This window comes from Pseudophryne corroboree, chromosome 9 (assembly GCF_028390025.1).
Source record: "Pseudophryne corroboree isolate aPseCor3 chromosome 9, aPseCor3.hap2, whole genome shotgun sequence".
NCBI classification, from domain to species: Eukaryota; Metazoa; Chordata; class Amphibia; order Anura; family Myobatrachidae; genus Pseudophryne; species Pseudophryne corroboree.
Window position 1 is genome coordinate 220,465,099 of NC_086452.1, and position 12,273 is coordinate 220,477,371.

At 47.7% G+C, this 12,273-nt stretch overlaps 1 protein-coding gene across 1 annotated transcript in view; it reads left to right on the forward strand.

The window, feature by feature from the left end:
* NEK7 (NIMA related kinase 7) overlaps positions 1 to 12,273 on the forward strand; it is a 347,672-nt gene that overhangs the window by 131,178 nt on the left and 204,221 nt on the right. The gene's annotated exons all lie outside the window — the stretch shown is intronic.

The window sequence follows — 12,273 nt, forward strand, 5'->3', positions numbered from 1 at the left end:
CAGCTGGGTCGATTTTTGCACGTCCTACAGTCAGGGGTGACTATGGGCCTAAAACTGGGTTCCATTAAGGTCCAGATTTCGGCTCTGTCGATTTTCTTCCAAAAAGAACTGGCTTCACTGCCTGAAGTTCAGACATTTGTTAAGGGAGTGCTGCATATTCAGCCTCCTTTTGTGCCTCCAGTGGCACCGTGGGACCTCAACGTGGTGTTGGGTTTCCTAAAGTCACATTGGTTTGAGCCACTTAAAACCGTGGACTTAAAATAGCTCACGTGGAAAGTGGTCATGCTTTTGGCCTTGGCTTCGGCTAGGCGAGTGTCAGAATTGGCGGCTTTGTCATGTAAAAGCCCCTATTTGATTTTCCATATGGATAGGGCAGAATTGAGGACTCGTCCCCAGTTTCTCCCTAAGGTGGTATCAGCTTTTCACTTGAACCAACCTATTGTTGTGCCTGCGGCTACTAGGGACTTGGAGGACTCCAAGTTACTGGACGTAGTCAGGGCCTTGAAAATTTGTTTCCTGGATGGCTGGAGTCAGGAAGACTGACTCGCTATTTATCCTGTATGCACCCAACAAGCTGGGTGCTCCTGCTTCGAAGCAGACTATTGCTCGCTGGATTTGTAGCACAATTCAGCTTGCACATTCTGCGGCTGGTCTGCCGCAGCCTAAAACTGTAAAAGTCCATTCCACGAGGAAAGTGGGCTCGTCTTGGGCGGCTGCCCGAGGGGTCTCGGCTTTACAACTTTGCCGAGCTGCTACTTGGTCAGGGGCAAACACGTTTGCAAAATTCTACAAATTTGATACCCTGGCTGAGGAGGACCTTGAGTTCTCTCATTCGGTGCTGCAGAGTCATCCGCACTCTCCCGCCCGTTTGGGAGCTTTGGTATAATCCCCATGGTCCTTACGGAGTCCCAGCATCCACTTAGGACGTCAGAGAAAATAAGATTTTACTCACCGGTAAATCTATTTCTCGTAGTCCGTAGTGGATGCTGGGCGCCCGTCCCAAGTGCGGACTGTCTGCAATACTTGTATATAGTTATTGTTAACTAAAGGGTTATTGTTGAGCCATCTGTTGAGAGGCTCTGTTATGTTCATACTGTTAACTGGGTATAATATCACGAGTTATACGGTGTGATTGGTGTGGCTGGTATGAGTCTTACCCTGGATTCAAAATCCTTCCTTATTGTGTCAGCTCTTCCGGGCACAGTATCCTGAGGTCTGGAGGAGGGTCATAGTGGGAGGAGCCAGTGCACACCAGGTAGTCCTAAAGCTTTCTTAGTTGTGCCCAGTCTCCTGCGGAGCCGCTATTCCCCCATGGTCCTTACGGAGTCCCAGCATCCACTACGGACTACGAGAAATAGATTTACCGGTGAGTAAAATCTTATTTTTAGAATCTTTAGATATACCATATAATTAAGACTAATTAGATAGCCTCAAACAGATACTAAAGTGGGTTTTAGTGTGTGTGTGTGTGTGTGTGTGTGTGTGTAAGATTATTCTCCTTTTGTCCACGTTGGAACAGTCTGATATGCTCATGCCACTGAGATAAACACAGCCTTGCCTCCAAAAGGGCATACGGTCATTAGGCTGACATGCACTAGGCCGACATGAGTTTTGAATTTTTTTTTTCTTTCAATTTTTGGACTTTTTCATACTTTACGATCGAGCCATGCGAGGGGACACTGTGCACTAATTGGGGTTCCCCGTCACTAAACGAAGAAAATGACACCAGAAAAAGTCCAAAAACTCATGCCCAAAAACTTTTTCATACTTTACGATTGAGCCATGCGAGGGGACACTGTGCACTAATTGGGGTTCCCCGTCACTTTACGAAGAAAACAACACCAGAAAAAGTCCAAAAACTCATGCCCTAATGCCCGTGTCGACCTTCAGTGGTCGACCTAATGACTGTTGACCTAAGTTGTGTCGACCCAACAACCCATACCCTCCAAAAGTGCTTCCTACCCATCATAGACTTCACTTTTCCACAATCCACCTGTTTTGCGAGTACAAACATAATTAATACTAAAAGTTCCCCACATAGGGCCACATTCAGTTACCCGAGACACCTACCATGGGTTCTAGCCTCTTCCTCTAATGTCTGAAGCGATTCAATTTTAAGCCCTTTTCTGTGTGTGGTAAGTCTGCATGTAAGATGTGTTCTTCCTTGAGCCTAAGGATGAGTCAAACAGAAATATGCAGCAAGTGCAGGCAAATGCATATAGACTCTTCCGATGAAGAACTGAACGGTGTGAAACACGACAAGTGGTGGTGACAATGGGTCTAATTCAGCATGGGTTGTATATATGCAAAAAATAACATACCTTCAACCCATTACTCTTAACATGCGGGGTGATGCCCAGCACAGGGTAAGTCTGCTCCACAAACCGGGTACTGCGCCCCCCCCCCCCCCCTTCCTCCCGCAAACATGCGAGAGCATCGCTGTCTTGCGATTCTTTTGCATGTATAGGGTTGTTTCCGCCCTACCCGCCATCGTTTTAATCGCTGTTGCATGCAGCCGCAGCGACCCTCTCCAGCAACAGTCCGGACACCTCCGTTGTTCGGACTGCGCCCCTTAAACAGAGCATTGACGCCCAGTTCCCTCCAGGACTTAGACTACATTCTGAAAAGACCGCAGTTTAAGACCCCTCACGTGTGCATACGTGCTTACTGTATGTGTTGAAATTGCTCAGCGATTTCAGCAGATCAGCGTGTCATGTTGAATCAGTCCCAATGACTGTTCTTTCTTGCTTTTATTATTGGTGGCTTTTACAGCATCTTGGTGTACCTACCATTCAGTGTTTATATGCTGACACTATATTCATTTTATTTGTTTATTTTGTGTACAGTAGTGTGATTTTATATATTAAACCGTATTCATATTTTTATATTCATTTTATTTGTTTATTTTGTGTACAGTAGTGTGATTTTATATATTAAACCGTATTCATATTTTTAGAAAACTTGCACTATTGCTGCTTTTCTGGTTTTATTTTTCATATTCATTTAGTGAGATTAAAGGGTTACTCCATTCATCAAAGGAGAAGGAAAGAACTCTGTTTTAAGGGACGTCTTGCCTTTTATTGAGACATTATCTAGGGATATTTCACGTCAAGGGGAAATAAGTAATGGAATACAACAAAAGACTTGCTTCCATTTAAAGAGACCTGTAGCGTGGTGAAGTGCCTCAGTAGGAAATTACTTGTGCTACTCACATTGTTGCAAATGCATATGTCACACTGATTAGCCAGTATAATGGACCTTACAGATTTTCATTCAGGAATGCTTTCCCCTCTCTGCCCTTAGCATGGGCTAAGGACCTTATTTAGCACGATTAGCAGATTCTGCTAAAAAGTCACTAGTCGCTACTACTTTCATTTGTGTGCTGGGGGCCGCCCAGCACAGGGCAAGGCTGCCCAGCATGGTAATGGTGGCTAACGATGTGATCACAGTTCACTTGTGATTGCATCGTTGAATAAGGGAAGCCCCACTGTCTGCGCAGCCTGGCCACCGCCATTTTACTCACAGCAGCGGACACGTGTGATGTACCTGCATAGGAAGAGCAGGTACTACTTACTGCTATAAAAGATCTATAAACATTTGATCCTAAGCATTACATATATTTTATTGATAATTTTTAAACTACTGAATTGCCGCTACATTTGTTACCTAAGCACACACCTATATCTAATAGCTCTTTCTGCTGCGGGGTACACTGGGCTTCACAAGGATCTTGATCCGAGGCACCAACAGGCTCAAAGATTTTGACTGTTACCAAGATGCACAGCGCCGCCTCCTCTATAACCCCGCCCCCATGCACAGGAGCTCAGTTTGTAAGTTGGTGCCATGCAGTATGCAGGCACTTAACAGGAGGGCTGCATTAGGCAGCCTGTTCATTGCTTCAATTGACAGAAAGAACTGAAGATTCTTCTGTCAGGCTACAAGAGCTACAGTCTCATAGACTTTCCTGTATGCAGCTCCGTCATCCCCAGCGGCGCTGTATACTCCCGCGCCCTGTTGCCGGGTCACTGCAGCGGAGGCGCCGGTTCCTTCTAATCGTGAGTCACACACACGCCACCGTCCTCCCGGATCGTGGGGCCGCAGGTACGGGGGAGGTAAGGGGGTCTCTGTGCCCGCATTTTACCGCGATCCAGCGCGGCTGTAGACACTGATTACTGGGCAGCCGCTCCACTAGCCACCAGGGACACTTAATGGGCACAGGTCTTGGGGGGCTTTTACTGTACATAAACCCCGCTTTTAACTGCCCGCAGCGCCCGGTGGGGATGCCAGCAGGGGGAGCAGGTCAGACCTGTGGCCCCTCCCCCAGCCCCAGGGCACCATTTCTACAAATGTTCCCGCCCTGGAGCTGCTTTCCTCTCCTTCACTCCCGGCCAGCAGCCATCACTGATAGAGCTGTGCTGTTCCTGGGACTGCTGGGGCAAATCCTCCTCTGTAGAACTGCCTGATTGCCGGTGCTGTACTTCCTACAGGACACTTAAGTATTCTACCTGCCACTGGGACAGTGGTAGTTAAGAAAGAATGCATACATTCAGGGTTGTGTGGTACAAACACCCTGTGATATACATCCAGTATCTACTGTGCTTTGTTATAGCTATTATTGACACATATAGCCGTACTGAGTATTACTTTGTATTGCTAGTCCAGTGCAGTTTTATGGTGCATAATTTCTGCATGGTACGCTTGTGACTATAACTGTGTGTGTGCATGTAGCTGCTGTGTGGTTGCCTTATTAAAGGGTATTTCACTCGGCGTGCTACTTCTATATTGCTATACCTGAGGGGGCTAAGTGTATCAGGTTTCTTTCTGTATAATATAGGATTGTATCACAAGATATACTTGCTGTGTATTTTTACTTGTGATTTATAGTCACGCTATATATCTCTTGAACTACCGGTTTGTGCTGTCATAGTCACACTTCACCGAGTGTTCTTGCTAGGTATATTGCTGCTACACCTTGTACCAGGTTGCCCTATATTATGCACATTCTTATGTCTGCTACACGTGGCAATGACGCTGGGGCTTCTCCCACATTGCGTGGTAATGAGGCCGCAGACGTGATGGAGGAAAATTTGGCAGCTGAGAGTTCAGGGGGTTCCTTACCCCCCAGTGGGTCGGTAGCACCTGGGGCTTCACAGGACCCACCTTGGGCTACGTTTTCCACGCTATTAGCCACGCTTATAACTGTATTGGCACCCCCTGTGGGACCACCTGTGCCAATGCAACAGTTTATGGTCCCTGCTATTAATCCGCCATGGGCAGATCAAATCTCCACTCAGTTACAGCATTTGAACCGGTCACTGACTAAATCTAAGTGTCCCTCTCGCCCGCCTAAGACTAAGTCGTTTTCTAAACCGCCATTACCTCCTCCCAATCCACTGCTATCCCAGACACGTCCTCTGAGGAGGATGGTGCATATACTGATCCCACAGACACTGACACAGATGTTTCTGATGGGGAAGGGAAGTAATTAGTGGATGTCCCGGATTTGATTGAAGCGATTAGGCTCATTCTTCAGGTGTCTGATGATCCTGAAGCTGTCGCTAAGAAACCGGATAGGTTTAAACGTAAGAAGGTGGTTAAACAAGTTTTACCTCATTCTGAACACCTGGTTGACATTCGTCAAGAATCGTGGGAAAATCCGGGGACAAAATTCACACCAAATAAGAGACTGTTGGCTCGCTATCCTCTCTCTGCGGAGGTATGTAAGAATTGGGAAACCCCTCCGCCCGTTGATTCTCATGTGGCGCGTATGGTTGTTTCCTCTGCTCTACCAGTAACTACAGTCACCTCTCTGAAGGAACTTACGGATAGACGTATGGAAGGTTGTTTAAAAGCTATTTACACCCTGACGGGGGCTGTGCATAGGCCAACCATTGCAGCAACTTGGGCTGCTGAAGCTGTTGAGGTGTGGGCTCAGGAGCTTTAGGCGTATCTGCCTTCCAACGCATCTAAGCATGCTCGACATTGTCTCTCGCATATTACCACAGCTTCTCTGTACCTTAAGAAGGCGGCCTCCGATGCCGGGGTGCTCGTGGCCAAGGCTGCTACTACGTCCGTCTTGGCCAGACGTATCCTTTGGTTGAGATCTTGGTCGGTGGATATGGATTCAAAGAAAACCCTGGAGGTGCTTCCTTTCAAGGGAGACATTCTCTTTGGAGAAGACCTCAATAAGATTGTGGCTGATCTGGCTACTGCTAAAACAGCTTGCCTACCTAGTACGGCTCCTTCCGCACATAAGGCTAAAAGTACTTTTCCTCAGGCCCTTTCGTTCTCCAGGAAAAGCAAAAGATCAGACGTACCCAAAGCAAGCTCGTGCTTCCAGACCTGCAAAGCCCAGACCGAAGTGTGCCTGGGCCACCTATCATCCAGCTTCGAAAACTGATGAGCCTGCCGCATGACGGGGCGGGGATCCCAGGGTGGGGGGGGGGCAACTTCTAGGATTTGCCAAGTAATGGTTGAAGACCACTTCAGATACCTGGGTGAGGGAAGTAGTCGCTAGAGGTTACGCCATACCTTTCAAGAGTCGTCCCCCGCATCCATTTTGCCTGACAGATGTGCCTCTGGATCCGGCAAAAGCAAACACTTTGCACTCGGTGGTACATTCCTTCCTGACCACAGGAGTGGTTGTACAGGTGCCTCTGGCTCAGAGAGGCAAGGGGTACTATTCATCGCTGTTCCTAGTCCCGAATCCGAACGGGTACTCACAGCCCATTCTCAATCTGAAGTCCTTGAACAAGCATGTGCGGGTCTCCAAGTTTCGTGTGGAGACGCTGCGCTCTATGGTTCTGGTCTTGGAGCCTGAGGACTATATGGTCTCCCTGGACATTCAGGATGCCAACCTACATATTCCTATTGCGGTATCTCATCAGCAGTACTTGAGGTTTGTGGTGGACAACCTTCATTACCAATTTCGGGCATTACCCTTTGGTTTGACAATGGCTCCCCGAGTTTTCACCAAAGTTATGGCGGTCATAACGGCTACACTCTGCCGTCAAGGGGTCAGGATTCTACTGTACCTGGACGATTTGTTGATCCTGGCAAATTCCCCAGAACTTCTCCTGTGTCATATCGATCTGACGGTCCAGTGCATGACAGCCCACCTGGTTCCTGCTCGAAGCATGGTACACCTGGGAGCGTTATTGGACACTCACAACCAACGGTTGTTTCTGTCTCAGGAGAAAGTCCTGAAGCTTCAGGACAGGATTCGATGCTTCCTATCTCGTCCGCAAGTGTCGATACATTCGGCAATGCAAGTGCTGGGTCTCATGGTGTCTGCTTTCGACATGGTGGAGTATGCTCAATTCCATTCTCGCCCTCTGCATAAGTTAATTCTGACCCAGTGGGACGGCCTACCTCACCGGCACAGATCTCACATGATCTCCTTGTCTCCGGAGGTCCACCTGTCACTGAGCTGGTGGCTTCAGGACCAACGATTGAGCAGGGGCCGTCCCTTTTGGATATCCAACTGGGTCCTGCTGACGACAGATGCCAGTCTGAGAGGTTGGGGGCTTTGTTGGAACAACACTCTCTTCAGGGTCGGTGGACCAAGGAGAAGTCCCTACTCCCGATAATTATTCTGGAACTGCGGGCAGTGTTCAATGCGTTGACAATGGCCCAGCATCTCATACAGAACAGACCTGTCAAAGTACATTCTGACAAAGCCACCACGGTGGCGTACATCAATCATCAAGGCGGCACTCGAAGCCGCATGGCAATGAGGGAAGTATCACGGATTCTTCAGTGGGCAGAACGTCATCTGCCGTTTTCATTCCGGGCTTCCTGAATTGGGAATCGGACTATTTCCGTCGTCAGGACGTACACGCCGGAAACTGGACCCTCCATCCGGAGGTGTTTCAACTTCTCGTGGACACGTGGGGTCTTCCAAATGTGGATCTGATAGCGTCTCAACACAATCCCAAGGTTCCGGTCTTCGGAGCAAGGACAAGGGACCCTCAAGCTGCATTCATGGATGCTCTGGCAATTCCATTGAACTTTCAGCTACCGTATGTGTTCCCTCCGGTGTCACTCCTGCCCAGAGTAATACGGAAGTTCAAGCAAGAAGGAGGAAACCTGCTTCTGGTCGCTCCAGCGTGGCCCAGACTGCACTGGTTCTCCGATCTACTGGGTCTCTCGTGGGATCGTCCCCTTCTACTGCCACAACGACCAAACCTCGTTCAGGGCCCTTGTGTTTACCAGGATTTGGCCCGTCTGGCTTTGACGGCGTGGCTCTTGAAGCTTTCGTCTTGAGGGTCAAGGGTTTTCCTGAGGCGGTCGTTCAAACTATGTTGAAGGCCCGTAAGCCGGCTTCTGCTCGGATCTACCATAGGGTCTGGAATGCTTACTTTACTTGGTGTGTGTGTGTGTGTGTGTGTGTGTCTCACAATCATGAAGTTTTCAAGTTTAGTACGGCCAAGCTATTGGCCTTTCTACAACGGGGCCTGGACTTAGGCCTGCGTCTGGCCTCCCTCAAGGTTCAAATCTCTGCCTTGTCAGTTTGGTTTCAGAGAAAAATTGCTACCCTACCTGATGTCCATACATTCACTCAGGGTGTGTTCCGGATTCATCCTCCGTATGTGCCACCTGTGGCCCCTTGGGACTTGTCGGTGGTTTTGGAGCCTAGCAAGAGTCTCCGTTTGAGCCTCTTGCCTCTGCTGACCTTAAGTGGCTTTCCCTTAAGGTCCTTTTATTGCTGGCGATTGCTTCAGTTAAAATGGTATCGGTGCCTTATCCTGTAAGTCTCCATATTTGATTTTTCACCGTGCCCGGGCGGTTCTTAGAACGTGGCCAGGTTATTTACCTAAGGTGGGGTCTTCCTTCCACCTTAATCAGGAGATTGTGGTTCTGGCCTTTAATTCTCCTGAGTTGTCTTCCAAAGAGCGGTCTTTGGATGTAGTACGTATCTATGTGAAGAGAACATCCTCCATTAGGAAATCTGATTCTCTTTTCGTGTTTGGTTTTCACAAACGTGGCTGGCCTGCTTCCAAGCAGACTCTGGCCAGATGGATTAGAATGGTGATTGCACATTCTTATGTACAGGCTGGTCGTCAGGTTCCTGCTACCATTAAAGCCCATTCTACTCGGTCGGTTGGACCTTCTTGGGCGGCCCTTGAACAATTGTGCAAGGCGGCAACGTGGTCCTCAGGGAACACGTTTTGTAAGGTTCTATGCCTTCGATACTGCCGCTTCCCAGGATGCTTCCTTTGGACGCCGGGTTCTCATGCCGCTACAGTGCGTCCCCTCCCCAAAGGAACTGCTTTAGGACATCCCCGATGTTAATCCTTGTGGAGCCAAGTGTACCCCGCAGCAGAAAATGAGATTTATGGTAAGAACTTACCGTTGTTAAATCTTTCTGCGAGGTACATTGGGCTCCACAAGGCGCCAACCGTGACGCACTTAGCGGCTATGCCAATAGCAACCCAAAGAAGCTGACACCCTCTCCTGTGGTGAGTGTGTGGTATAATTGGCTTTGAGCGATTGTCGTCTCTGGTACCTGCTACTGCATTGGGCTAGTTAACGAAACTGCGCTCCTGTGCATGGGGTGGGGTTATAGAGGAGGCGGCGCTGTGCATCTTGGGAACAGTCAAAAGCTTTGAGCCTGTTGGTGCCTCGGATCAAGATCCTACGCTACATCCCGATGTTAATTCTTGTGGAGCCCAGTGTACCTCGCAGAAAGATTTAACAATGGTAAGTTCTTAGCATAAATCTCGTTTTCTTAACCCATGTATATGAAGTTTGTCTGATATAGAAAGCTGCTCTCACATACATACAATTTGTGCTTGGTAACATTACTTGCATTATCTAATGTGTTCATTTATTTTTCATTATATGTATTAAACTTGACAAGAAAAGCAAGCGTAAAGTGCCGTTTTCACAAAAATAGCCTAGATACATCTGCCCCTTCCTTTTTGTAGTCCCTTGCTCCTGTATAAATCCAAGATGAGCGATTCTCTTAACTCGGAATCATTCTTATCCAAGAAATCAAATGATGTGGTTTAAATGGGTCCAAATATGTCCAATTAAGGTTGAGTTTCCTCCAGTTGAATTGTAAAGTCCAGTGTTTCCTTCTGGGTGCCGTAAGCTTCTTAATTTGTTTGAAATTCCAGCAGATCGAACCCAAAAGAAGAAGAAATATAAAGTGCACAATAGTGCATTAATGTATATGTGGATCACTCAGCTAACCAATAATTTGTACATGCACTTTTTAGATGAAAGGAATAGCTAAAAGATGTGGGCTATTACCACTTGACGTTGTTCTTTCACAAATTAAGATGATACAGGCATTGTGTGTGTATATATCTCTTTAACATACAGTTCTAAAAACCTTTGGTGAGTGGATAAATAACATTCAGCAGCGTACCGTATACGGTAATAGATGTTTAAGGTGCACTATGCCAAATCAACACATGAGGGTTGCAGATCTTATACTGGTCTGGGGGTTGCAGTTAAAATGACAGCTGACTGGATCCCAGCAATCAGGATACAGACGCCAAAATCCCGACAGCCAGCAATAACGAAAGCAGGAATCTCGACCCACCAGGACTATTCCCACTCGTGGGTGTCTACGACACCCATTGAGCAGGAATAATTCCTGTGGCAAGTGTAGCGAGCTTGCAAGGGGAATCTTGGCAATCGCTCCGCAGCGTGCATTCTGGTGGAAGGGATGCCGCTGTCGGGATCCTGTCCACCAGTAAATGGCATGTATTCCGGGTCTGGCTACTCCCTCCTGGCCTTAAGACAACAGTGATGACTCGGGTGACGCGTCATTACACCACGTCACCGCCTACGGGGTGCGGTCAACATCCCTGCTGGACGGGATCCCGGCGGTCGAAATACCGACGCCGGAATCCCGACCGCCACAATCCCGACCGCCACAATCCCGACATATTCTCCCTCCGTAGGTGTCCACGACACCCATAGATGGAGAATATAATAGGGTGCCGAGCGTGGCGAGCGAAGCGATCCCGCAAGGGGCTGCGTTCCGCTCGCCACCCCTGTCGGTATTGTGTGGTCGGGATTCCGCCGTCGGTATTTCGACCGCCGGGATCCCGTCCAGCGGGATTACGTACTGATCCCCCGCCTACACGTTTCAACAATTAAGTCTTTATCGACGCATGATGTGACTTTATTACATGCCTATTTTGTTACTATAGTAGCACTAATATATTTTCTGTTTAAAAATGGAAAAATAACTGTCAACAAACTATTTGCTTTCAACTTTTCAATTTAACATTGTAAATTTGCATCAGGAATACATAGTACAATCTTACCTTAAATCGCCTTCACCCATGTGTGCAAAACAATCAGAACATGATGTCTCCACTCCAGGCTCACGCAACTGGTCACAGCATCATCATAGAAACATAACATACAGTAGGTGTCCAACACCAGATTTAAAAGAAAACCAAGGAGCAAGACTATTCAAAAAAATATCACTAGCTACTTCCTCAGGAAGTCTCATTAATACACTATAGAGGACTGTATATATTAAAGAATACTACTGTATAAACTATAATAATACATACATACATACATACATACATGTCCTCTTACAGCTTTGCTCTTTGCACTAAGTCGCGTTACAAAACGCGTGAGTGCCATGTGACTCAGCCGAGCGTCTTTTTTTTTTTGCAATGTTTTTTTTTTTCTCTTACATTCTGGGTATACTGGGAATCCATTTAGTACCATGGGGTATAGACTGGTCCACTTGGAGCCATGGGCACTATAGAAGTTTGTGAGCTGGCTCCTCCCTCTATGCTCCTCCTACCAGACTCTGTTTAGAAAATGTACCAGAAGGAGCCAGTCACATCTCTGTAAAGCTCCTGAAGTTTTCTACATTTATTTTTAAAGTTTGTTATTTTCAGGCAGGATCGGATGGTACCAGCCTGCCTGCTTCGTGGGCCATAGGAGGGGGAACGGCCCAACCCCACTAAGGGTTAATGGTCCTGTTCCCCGCTGACAGGACACTAGCTCCTGAGGGAACTATTCACAAGCCCCACCATGGCGAGCGTACATTCCCGCAGAACTCCGCCACTCCTAACACAGTCAGAAGAAAGAAAGTGGTGAGTACTAAGCCGGTATCTCGGTTAGCGGAGATGCACGGCTTCTACACGGGGCAGATTGAGTCTTCAGACTTAGTACACTGTAGTGTACAGAGTACCCAGACTGGCAATACAGGCGTAAAAGGGGGCTTACTCCATTTTATGCACTCAGACACATTAAGCTAGTATAAAGAAGAGTGGGAAGACTGCGCGCCAT